The following is a 12,181-nucleotide window of genomic DNA, read 5'->3' on the forward strand; positions in this document are numbered from 1 at the left end:
TGAGGTTCGCGAGCTCTGCTCGAAGGTGAATGAACATCTGCTCGTGGCGTGCCAGCATCGCGGCCAAAGTGGCGAGGGTGGGAGTCGAGACCGCTGGGTCTGCTGAATCCATTTCCGGGGCTGGATGATTCTGTCACGATCTGGTACAGGGATTGAAGCGCAGAGCGGTAAGGTATCTCCAAGGTGTGGTTTATTTACAGTGCAGTGCAATATATGTACAGTGAAGGGATCCAAAACTCCGGGGGGGAAATCACAGGGTAACTCGCTCACGTCTTCTTCTCTCACACTCACACACTTTCCCGCAGCAGGGAGGTCGCAGGTCCGGGGGGGGGGGGAATCTGAAGCAGACGAGAAGGCAGGTCACCAACTAATCACAAGTCACGGATATGAAGCACAAGAGCTGTGAGAACACTAACGTTAGGGGTACAATCATCCAGCGACGAGAGGATCTGTGTTCCAGCCTCAAATAGTGCTCCCGGTGATGATGGGTGAGTGTTGTCAGGTGTGTGTGTGGGCCAAGGGCGGGAGCCCACAGTGAGCTCCGCCCAGGCAGAGAGGGAGAAAACAGCAACAGCAATTGTAGCCTTGTGGGGCCGACCGGGCAGGCACGGAGACCATGACAGAAATGCTTGGACAACTGCTCGTGACCTAAAGAGAACAAAAAAGGAAAAGGCTATGAATAAGATAGGAAATAAATATGAAAAATTAAAAAGGGTAAATTTAACTAGGAAGGAATAAAATATAAATTAAGGTTAAAAATGAAATAACTGTACAACACAAATTAGAATGAAGGGTAAATTTAACTGGGAAGAATAAGATAAAGATAAATATATAAATTAAAGTTGAAAATAAAATAACTGTACAACAAAATACACAATACACAATATAGAACTATATAAGAATGTATGAAGAAATCTAAATATAAATAAATATATACACAATAACAGCAGCTGTACAAGTATTAACCGGAAATGAAGAATATAGTGACCAGTGTTGTGCAAAACCAAAGTCCAGAAAGTCCAGTGTGTGTGTAAGAACCATATGTGTGGGTCAGTACTGTGTGGTGGTGTGATTGAGAGACCGTATCGCCTGCGGGAAGAAGCTCCTCCTCAGTCTCTCTGTGTTGGTCTTCAGGGAGCGGAATCGCTTTCCTGACCTCAACAGAGAGAACAGTCTGTTGTTGGGATGGCTGAGGTCCTTCACGATCTTCCTGGCCTTGGTCCAGCACCGCCTGCTGTAGATTGAGTGCAGGTCAGGGAGCTCGGAGCGGATGGTGCGCTCAGCTGACCGCACAACCCTCTGTAGAGCTCGTCTGTCCTGCATGGTGCTGTTTCCGAACCAGGTTAAGATGTTTCCCGCCAGGATGCTCTCTATGGTGCACGAGTAAAAGTTCCTGAGCACCTTGGAGGGCAGTTGGAAGTCTCTCAAGCGTCTGAGGTGGTAGAGACGCTGTCGGGCCTTTTTCACCACGGTGTTGATGTGACAGGACCATGACAGGTCCTGCGTGATGTGAACTCCGAGGTATTTGAAGCTGTCCACTCTCTCCACTGGGCACTCGTTGATGACGGGGGTCTGGTAGTTCCTCTCCTGCTTAGTGCTGAAGTCCACTATCAGCTCCTTTGTCTTACTGACGTTTAGAAGGAGGTTGTTCCTCTGGCACCAGTTCTCCAGATTCCTAATCTCCTTCAGGTAGGCCGTCTCGTTGTTATCAGAGATCAGGCCCACCACGACGGTGTCGTCAGCAAACTTGATGATGGTGGTGGAGCTGGTAGTGGCCACACAGTCATATGTGTACAAAGAGTACAGCAGGGGGCTCAGAACACACCCCTGGGGGGCTCCAGTGCTGAGAGTGGTGGAGGCTGAGACATGTCCGCCCATCCTTACTGCCTGTGGTCTGCCAGTTAGGAAGTTGGAGATCCACTGACACATAGATGAGCTGAGTCCCAGATGCTCCAGCTTGGTGGTGAGTGTGGAGGGAATTATGGTGTTAAATGCAGAGCTGTAGTCTATGAAGAGCATTTTAACATAATTCCCCCTTCTAGTGTCCAAGTGAGTGAGTGATGTGTGGAGGAGATGAGAGATGGCATCGTCTGTGGAACGATTTGGACGGTAAGCGAACTGTAGTGGGTCCAGTGTGTCTGGTAGTGAAGAAATGATGAAGTCTCTGACCAGGCATTCAAAGCACTTCATCACTACTGAGGTGAGGGCTACAGGGCGATCAGATGTATCAGGCTTATCTTTTAGCAGGGCAAGAATGCCGTGAACTGCTGCAAGTCAAGGAGAGCTGTGCGTTTTATCCCAACCTCTACAGTGACACTATTCAGCATGCGGTCAGAGAGTTAGCTTTTTCAGAAAGCAATACCACAGTTACCACAGACATTCAGTACAAGGGCACTGCATATAAAAAGGGACAGTTTCTTGTGTACAGAAATGACGAGTGTATGGAGTTTGGTGAACTTCTACTCATCTTGATTCAAAATGACACATCTGTGTATGTTCTAATGGATATCCACAAAGGCATCTTCCTCTCAGAATACCATCTGTATTCTGTGACAAAGGACAGTCTTGGGTTACAGTGTATCAACATTAATGACCTGCCTGATTTCTATCCTTTGGTAACATACATTCTTGAAGGATACCGAGTCATTCCACTAAAGCATAGTATTGTGGCAAAATAATGTCCAACTAATAGCTCACTTCTCACTGTAAATAGTTTAACATTAATATAAGTGTTACCTGATCCATACCCTGCTCCATCAAGTGTATGAACTGTATGTGATTTTCTATTTTGTTTGGAGGTGGCATTTCTTCTTCAGTGCAAGTATGAGTGACTCAGAGTGAACCTTCCTAGATGTCACCATCACGGAAGTCCTACCAGAACTTCAAGCTGTGAACAAAAACATCCTGGAGGAGCACTTTCAGTCCATTGGAGTTGAGACAAGTGATGATCTACGCTTCGTAACGGAGGCAGATTTGATGACAGCATTAAGACCTGTACAAGCAAGAAAGCTTCTTTGTGCTTGGAAACAGAAATGTAAGTAAAAACAACAAACAACTATTCAAAATCAAAAGTAGAGATGGTCATGAACAGACATACAGTGTGAATCATAATTGTATTTTTTTTTTAATTTAAAGACCAAACTCCAGAGAACAGCTCGCTATCATCTGTGGAAGCCTCATCAACCCAGTCGCTGTCATTGCTCTCTGTTTCACCCCAAAGTCTATCGTCGCCCTCCTCCAGCAGCCCAGGATGTGACACACAATGGGATGACAACTTTGAAATTCCATGGAGTAAACTTCCTGCAGAAGTGGTGCAGTTTCTTGAGAGGGGGAAAAGGCCTCGCCCAAAACTGAGGAGGCAAATGGTCCGGATTGTTGTGACTGAGATGATGGAAAAATGCCCTCATGTAGGTAGAAAACATTCAATTGACGTTGCAAGAAAAATGGTGGCAAAATATCCCAATTCTCTGCAAGATTTAATAGAGGGTGATATTGTTGGCGCAGGCTACCTTTCACTTGTCAAACAGTTGCAGAACAGAAGTGAAAATGTAAGGCGCACTTCAACACCCAAAATAAGAAAAAGAAAACATCAGACTGACTCAGACCACACAGACGAGATCCCTTTAGAAGAAAGAGCAGCCATGCAGGATGCATACGGGTGCATTAAATGGAATGTAGAATTTCTGCCTCTTGAAGAAACTCCAGAGAGCCAACAGCAAAAGATGGAAAAACTCAAGGTGATGTTCCAGCAAGCTGATGCCAATCCAGAAGAGGTAAAAAGTCTAATGAAGTCCACTTACTACACACAACGTCAACATGTCAATCAGGGGAAAAGTATCAAATGCCTTAGGGAGGAGTGGCCGTTTTGGTTTGATGAACTTGGCATGTCTGTCCACTTCAAGGAACTTACTGGGATTGACCTCAAAGAGACATTCACACGAAATTTGGATTTGAAGGGGAAAAGGCTACTGGACTACTTGACCACAGTTGTGAGCAAAAGCAAGGTGTTCCTTCAGACTTATGCAAGGCTTCAGAGGATGCGGGGACCGCAGAGTGGCTCCTCAGATGATGTGAAAGAGATGGTCCTGCTTCTGCTCAGCTACTTTGAAGAGAAGGAGGAGTCCATGCTTCTCTGTGTTGAAGGGAGACGAGTCTACGTACAGAGACGAGGTGGAGCAGCTGACGTCATGGTGTAAGGCCAATAACCTCCTCCTCAACACTTCAAAAACCAAAGAACTCATAATAGATTTCAGAAGGAAAAAGGCAGAGATCCAACCACTATTCATAAATGGGGACTGTGTAGAAAGGGTGGCAAGCTTCCGCTTCCTGGGAGTCAATATAGAGGAGAACCTTTCCTGGAGTGTGAACACCTCCGAGCTGCTGAAAAAGGCCCAACAGAGACTGTACTTCCTTCTCAGGAGGAATAACATCACACAGAGACTGCTGGTGTCCTTCTACAGAGCCACCATTGAGAGTGTTCTAACTTACTGCATATGTATTTGGTACACTAGCTGCACAGGGGCTCAGAGGAGAGCACTCCAAGGGATCATTAACACTGCCCAAAAGATCACTGGCTGCCCTCTCCCCACACTGGAAGTTCTACACAACGCCCACTGTTTTAAAAAGGCCCAAAACATCATAAAAGACACCTCACATCCTGGCCACTCCCTGTTCGAACTGTTGCCCTCAGGCAGACGGTACAGGGCAATCAGAGCAAGGACTAATAGACTCAAACACAGCTGTTATCCAACTGCAATAACACATCTGAATACTACAAAAAAAATGTCCATCATGCCACTCTTGTGTTAATCTATGCACGGCCTGAAGCATGTGTGTGGGAATGTATGTGAATGTTTTACTGTTATATCTTATTAGTATTTTAAGTATTCTATCTATTTTATTTATTGAATTTTATTGTTTTATTTATATTTTGATATTGCTAGGGATGATGCAATGATCGGGGACCATTCTTCATTTCGTTGTTCTCGTGACAATGACAATAAAGTTTCTGATTCTGATTCTGAAGATACATGTCTGGCAGATGAGGTACAACTGGAGCAAGTGCCTCTGACACCCACTATTATCGTGTGTGGTAAGTCTGTTTCATAGCTCTCTCTCTCTTTTTTTTAAGTGCACTTTTTATAGAATGTCAAATCAAATCAAATCAAATCACTTTTATTGTCACATCACATGTGCAGGCACACTGGCACAGCACATGCGAGTGAAATTCTTGTGTGCGAGCCCCACAAGCAACAGAGATGTGCAAACACAACAACACAAACGAGCAAAATACAAGAATGGCCAACCTGAAACTAATAAATATATGTACAATATATAATAGTGTATGCATTTCTGGATGTGTATACTAAATATTTTCCTACGTGTGTGTGTGTGTGTGTGTGTGTGTGTGTGTGTGTGTGTGTGTGTGTGTGTGTATACACATTTTTACAAATTAAATAGTAAAAAAAATAAATAAATAATAATAATAATAATAAAATATATAAAATATACAGAGTTGAATATGTGCAAAACAAGTGGCATTTATATACAGTGTGGAGTGCATAATGTTGAAGTTCCAGTAGTGAAGCTGAGGTGTCTATGACGTGTTCAGCAGTCTGATGGCCTGATGGAAGAAGCTGTCTCTCAGTCTGCTGGTACGGGACCGGATGCTGCGGAACCTCCTTCCTGATGGAAGCAGTCTGAACAGTTTATGGCTGGGGTGACTGGAGTCCTTGATGATCCTCCCCGCTTTCCTCAGGCAGCGCTTCCTGTAGATGTCTTGGAGGGAGGGAATGTCATGTGACTGCCGTGTTTATTGATATAACCTGTTAAATAATTTGTTCACAGGACAGTCCTGCTATTCCTCAAGAAGATACATGCTGAGTATTGATCGGAATCTCGTCAGCACAAACATATCCTCCTTCATTTCTGCACTGTGCCTCATGTTCGGGAGCTACTACAATTTTAATATCCATTATCCATCTGAGCTGGCTTCCACTTTAGAGTTTCTTCAGAGGTGAGCAAATATGGCTTTGTTATTTCTCATAACTGAGACTCTGGGATCTGGAGTCTGGCTTTGATGTGGTTGGAGTTCAGGTCTGGCTCTGAGTCTCGGTCGGCTTTGGAGCCGGATTCAGTTGTTTTGTTTTTTGTTGTTGTTTATTTGTGTTGTTTTTTTTTGTTTGTTTGTTTAAATAAAATAACAGTCTGAATCCGGGTCCAAGCCTGGCCGAGACTCAGGGCTAGACCAAGCGTCAGCTGACATCTGACTACCTATAAGATAAGATAAGATAAGATAAGATAAGATAAGATAACCTTTATTAGTCCCACACGTGGGAAATTTGTTTTGTCACAGCAGGAAGTGGACAGTGCAAAAGTTATGAGGCAAAAATTAGAATACAATAAGAATAAATACAGTACACAACTGTACAGAATAGAATAAAATAATATACTATATACAGTAGAATAAAATACAATGAATATACAATAAGATAAAAATAGAATACAAATACAAATACTATATACAACTGAGTAAAAATACAACGATGACAGAAAGGATTATTGCACTTAGTATTATTGCATATGTATGGATGTGTGTGCTTGATCAGTTAAAGTCTTTATTATGGAGTCTGACAGCAGTGGGGAGGAAAGACCTGCGAAATCTCTCCGTCCCACACCGTGGGTGCCGCAGTCTCCCACTGAAGGAGCTGCTCAGTGCTGTCACAGTCTGCTGCATGGGGTGGGAGATGTTGTCCATCAGGGATGACAGCTTAGCCGCCGTTCTCCTGTCACTCACCACCTCCACTGGGTCCAGAGGGCATCCTAGAACAGAGCTGGCCCTTCGGATCACCCTGTTCAGTCTCTTCCTGTCCCCAGCAGAGATGCTGCCGCCCCAGCAGACCACGCCATAAAAGACAGCAGAAGCCACAACAGAGTCATAGAATTTCTTCAGGAGTGGGCCCTCCACTCCAAACGACCTGAGTCTCCGCAGCAGGTACAGCCTGCTCTGCCCTTTCCTGTAGAGGGCGTCTGAGTTATGAGTCCAGTCCAGTCTGTTGTTCAGATGAACACCAAGGTACCTGTAGCTGTCCACAGCCTCAATGTCCATACCTTGGATGTTCAGTGGTTGCAGTGGAGAATGCTTGTGCCTGCGGAAGTCTACCACCAGTTCCTTGGTTTTACTGGCGTTGATCTGGAGGTAGTTCAGCTGGCACCAGTCCACAAAGTCTTGGGTCAGACCTCTGTACTCCTTGTCGTCCCCATCAGTGATGAGGCCGACTATTGCAGAGTCATCAGAGAACTTCTGCAGGAAGCACTGGGTGGAATTGTGGGAGAAGTCTGCAGTGTAGATGGTGAAGAGGAACGGAGCCAGAACCGTTCCCTGTGGGGCCCCCGTACTGCAGACGACCCTGTCCGACACACAGCCCTGAGTCCTCACATACTGTGGTCGGTCGGTGAGGTAGTCCAGGATCCAGGTAGTGAGGTGATGGTCCACTCCAGAGTTCACCAGCTTGTCCTTTAGAACCGAGGGAAGAATGGTGTTGAAGGCACTGGAGAAATCAAAGAACATGATTCTCACAGTGCTTCCAGCGGTCTCCAGGTGAGCGAGGGAACGATGTAGGAGGTGAATGACGGCATCATCCGCTCCAATGCCAGGCTGGTAGGCAAACTGAAGTGGGTCCAGTGATGAGCTTATTAGGCGCCGAAGCTGAGCCAGGACCAACCGCTCCAGGGTCTTCATCAGGTGGGATGTCAGAGCCACCGGCCTGTAGCTGTTGAGGTCCTTGGGGCGTGAAGTCTTTGGCACTGGTACAACACAGGAGGTTTTCCAGAGCTGTGGGACTCTTCCCAACCTCAGGCTCAGGTTGAAGAGGTGCTCCATCACCCCACACAGTTGGTCTGCGCAGGACCTGACGACCCTCGAGCTGATGCCATCTGGACCCGCTGCCTTCTTGCCATTAATCCTCCTCAGTTCCCTCCTAACCTGGGTGGTTGAGAGAGACAGGCTGGAGCCTTGTGTTGAGTGTGTATTGGATGCTGTTGTTGGGGGTGGGGGGGAGTGAGCAGGGTGAATAGAGGAGGTGTGAAGTGTCTGAGGTGGAACAGCAGCAGTGGGGGTGGGTGAGTCTGCAGCCGATGTTGCAGACTGCCTATAACCTTTGCTTTGGATTTTCAAAATGCTAAAGTCACTGCAAAAGACACTCGTGAAGGGTGCCAATACTTTTGACCATGCATTGTTCACTTCCCCACAGCATTTTGGTTATACTTTGTCTTGAACGTGGTCATGGCCATGACTGTGTATATATGCGTATATACTTAATTTTTACTTACTTTGTACGTGTATTTTAACTGATCAATTATAAAAATGCTTAATAAACTTTTATATGATTTTTATTCTACAGGCGTTTCTTCTCCATAAACCCAGAAAAAGGAACCAAAGTAGAGAACAAAAACTCAAAGCGTCGTCTCAATGTGAACCCTTGAGTCATCACCCTGATTCAGGATCTCGCCAGCCACGAGTGGCGCTAAGCCTAAATCTTGACTCTCTGTGGACTGTTAGTTTTACTTTGTTAATTTTGTTCGACAATGTGTAGTGAAACCTTTTACTGGTCGAATGCATGAAGCCAATTCATGAAGATGTTCTTGCTTTGAAGGAATGTTCTTTATAAAAATTAAAAAAAACAAAACATGCTGCTACTGCAGTGTTTCTAGACCACATGTGTAGGTTTGTTTCACCACGTGGTTTTCCTGATATGTTTTCTGACCAAGTCCATGGTTGTGGTGACAGCAGGGTGCGTGTTGCGTTGCACGGTGATTATGATCATTTTTGGCACAATATGTGATTTTTGTTTTAAAGTCTTAACAGGTTATTTTACTTTTTCTGGTAGAGGGTCTAACAAATGCTTGTTTCATGAACATGGTTCTTGCTTTGCAGGAATGTTCCACAGCTTTTATAGCCTATATTTTGATTGAATTGTGTAGTTGCTGTGTGCCTTGCATATTGTGTTAGTTGGAAAAAATGCATCCAATTGCTGTCATTTGGCTAATCTGGCTGCAAAATAAATTTCCCAAAAGTGATATTTTCCTCTCTTGTGTTTTCTCAAGATGTATTTTTGCATGTTTGGGTGTAGGTGTAGCAGTAATAAATTTGCTGGTTTATGGTTAAAATTTTAAATTAAAACATAAAATATACAGCATAGTAATAGATTTTATGTATAATATACAGAGCAGCTCCATTTAATATGCACAGTTTCACAGTTGTTCTACCATTTTAAATTCGTTTTTTGTTCCATATTTCCCTGTTAATTTTACAATTTATGGATCCACAATAAGCATTTATTACTTGTAAAAGATACAGGAAATAGTCTATTTATACATAACATCAATGTGTGAAATTAACTTCTTTTTTCTGTAGATTTAACAGTTTTAATGTGAGTTTCATTCACTGTAAATCAATTTACATATTGCATCTGTAACGCGATATACTGTGCTGCTGTATTTTTTACAGGAAGTCCCTGGTAACCCCAGCTGCCAGCGTTTTCCTGTAAAAACAGCACTTTTTTTTTTACAGTGTAGCACTGTCCACTCAGTTCAGCCGGCTGACAGTTGAAATCATTTAAATACGTACGGTCGAGGTTATGATCAATTAGCGGTTATCAAAATATCAGCCCAGCAATTTCCTACACCACATAACATTAAGTATTGTTTTTATGGTTTTAGAAGCTTAATGTTTGCTGAAATTCCTTGCTATCAGCTTTGGATAATATTTCTTTGTGAGGAAATCATCTTCAATGAACCATCAGGTGGGAGCTATATTCCAAAACACAATCATATCCCAATCTTTTCCAGAATTCTCAGATTAAAGTCAGGATTCTGGAAAAGAAAAAAAAAAAAGACCTGCCCACTTTTGTTTTTCCCAGTGGCCCTAATCCTCTTCAATAGACCAAGATCATCAATGTTTGATCCACCTCTAAAATGTATTTTTACTAACAGCATCAAAAACAAAATAAATCAGCTCACCACCAGAAGAGTTCAGATATCTGGAAGAGCTCACCTTCGTATCGCTGTTGTCCCCAGGAGTGAGCTTCACTAACTTCTGTTTAACCTTATCGGGGTCACGGGGGAGCTGGAGCCTATCCCAGCTACCACAGGGCGTGAGGCAGCGTACACCCTGGACTGCTTGTCAATTTGACAAAGAGATAAAAAGTCGTGGACGCTTCTCCCCTGGCCTGTAGGAAACACCCACTACAGATGAACGCAACTCAAAGTAAAAATGTAAAGTACAAATACTTCACATATATCTGTTTTTAATTCCTCATTTATTGATTTAAGTGTGTGTTAAGTGGGTTTATGCACTTGAATTGGGAGAAGTAAACAAACAGAATTCGGTTGACTGAAATCGTTAGTCTACTGATATCTGGCAATTAGATTTTACACACTTTAAAGTATTTGCCATGGAAACTCCTGAGTCAGAATTCACAAGCTCAGTTTTCAAGCAATGTGTCACGGTCCTGGGTCACCCAGATAGCAAGGAGACATTGAACAGATGTTGATTTTCCATCTGAACCATCAGAATCGTCAGGATTGAAATGTCAACACAAAACCAATGTTGAAACAACATTAAAATACTGATGAAACCTGACACTGACATTGAAATAACATTGATTCACTGTTGTTCTGTCATCGTTGATTGTTGATCTATTTATAGTTGACAAGGTGACAACAATCACGTTGAAAAACCATCGATTTATGGTTGAGCGGGAAATTAAAGCTGCTACCACTTGGACTATTCCACAGCACCCCTATCACATTGGTACATCCCTCCAGGTAACCATTGTCTTGTACAGTAGAGCGGGACATTAGATTTACTCTCAGCGGAATTGACCGGAGAAGGCATCAGTTCATGCACTGCACTGGCCTGCACCACGATTAGTATAAGGTAAGAATGAATGACTTTTGTTCTATTCGTTATTTCCATGGTTGCATTTGAATAACAGTAAAAAAAAACTAAAAAAAAACTTGTTAATGTAAAGTTTCGGATAACATGTGGAAGCCCGAAATTGTGTCTACTTTCATCTTACAATCCGGCAACAAATAAATTGCACTGCAAACAAAGTCTATCAACAAAGAAAACATTTTCGTTTCATACTTTTCCGTTATATTCCCTTACAAAGCTAGCTTTAACGCTTCGAGGGTTCCTTTGTTCTTGCCGTCGCCTCGACGCTTGACCCAGACTTTCGCTCTGTAGTTGCTTTTTAGCATAGTACTACAAACAATTGTAAATCTGTGATATATGATTGATAAACGTAAAGGTAACTGTATAAATGTGTTCAATGACTTTGTTACTTTTAATGATTGGTGAGCACCCGCTTCGATTCGCACTCAATTCAAACTTTACGTTGCACGCTTACCTAACTTTACGCTGCACGCTCACCTAACTTGCGTTTGCACCTTTTGTCCACACGTAAACTGCGTTTAGCATTTACGTGTGGACGAGGAAGACGGAGAAAATGCAGCGTCAAAGGTGTGCGCCTATTTTCCTATTTAAGCACTTGCATACACATTTAAGACATGAGACACGCTAATTCCATCTCTTAAAATGTGTCTATAGGTGAGACGCTTTGCCTTGATTGGAGCCTGACGCAGCAGTTAGGGGCAAACTCTATGTCTGAGTTTGTCTTTGCACAAGCAGTGCAGAAATGGCTCCGATACGCCCCAGATCGTTTGGGTGGTGCAGGACGCACATCATGCAAAAAAATTACAAACTTCTGTGAATCATATAAACGTAAATAGGAAACTGTCTTTTAATAAAGTATTTAGCAAACGAAACATGCCTATTGACCTTTTTTTGTTTATTTTTTTTCTCTGTTACATCACATGCCCCTCCTTGAATCGCTACCTTATCGTGGTGGAGGGGTTTGTGTGTCACGGGGATCCCAGGGGCTATGTTGTCTGGGGGCTTTTGCCCCCTGGTAGGGTCTCCCATGGCAAATTGGCCCTGGGTGAGGGACCAGACAAAGAGCGATTCATAAGACCCTTATGAAAAGGACATCGAGGGAACAGTTTACCCTGCCCGGGATAGGGTTACCGGGGCCCCGCCCTGGAGCCAGGCCCGGGGAGGGTGCCCGAGGGCGAGCGTCTGGTGGCCGGGCCTTAGTCCATGGGGCCCGGCCGGGCACAG

The 12,181-nt window shown here is 43.8% G+C and overlaps 1 pseudogene; it reads left to right on the top strand.

Annotated features, from left to right (window-relative positions):
- Positions 1-3,641: 3,641 nt before the first annotated feature.
- LOC146653393 (uncharacterized) lies at positions 3,642-8,529 on the top strand (annotated as a pseudogene).
- The last annotated feature ends 3,652 nt before the right edge of the window (positions 8,530-12,181 follow it).

The sequence above is a fragment of the Rhamphochromis longiceps genome, linkage group LG14 (genome assembly GCF_057381845.1).
Source record: "Rhamphochromis longiceps isolate RC_006_pf linkage group LG14, R_longiceps_female_GT1.1, whole genome shotgun sequence".
Taxonomy (NCBI): domain Eukaryota; kingdom Metazoa; phylum Chordata; class Actinopteri; order Cichliformes; family Cichlidae; genus Rhamphochromis; species Rhamphochromis longiceps.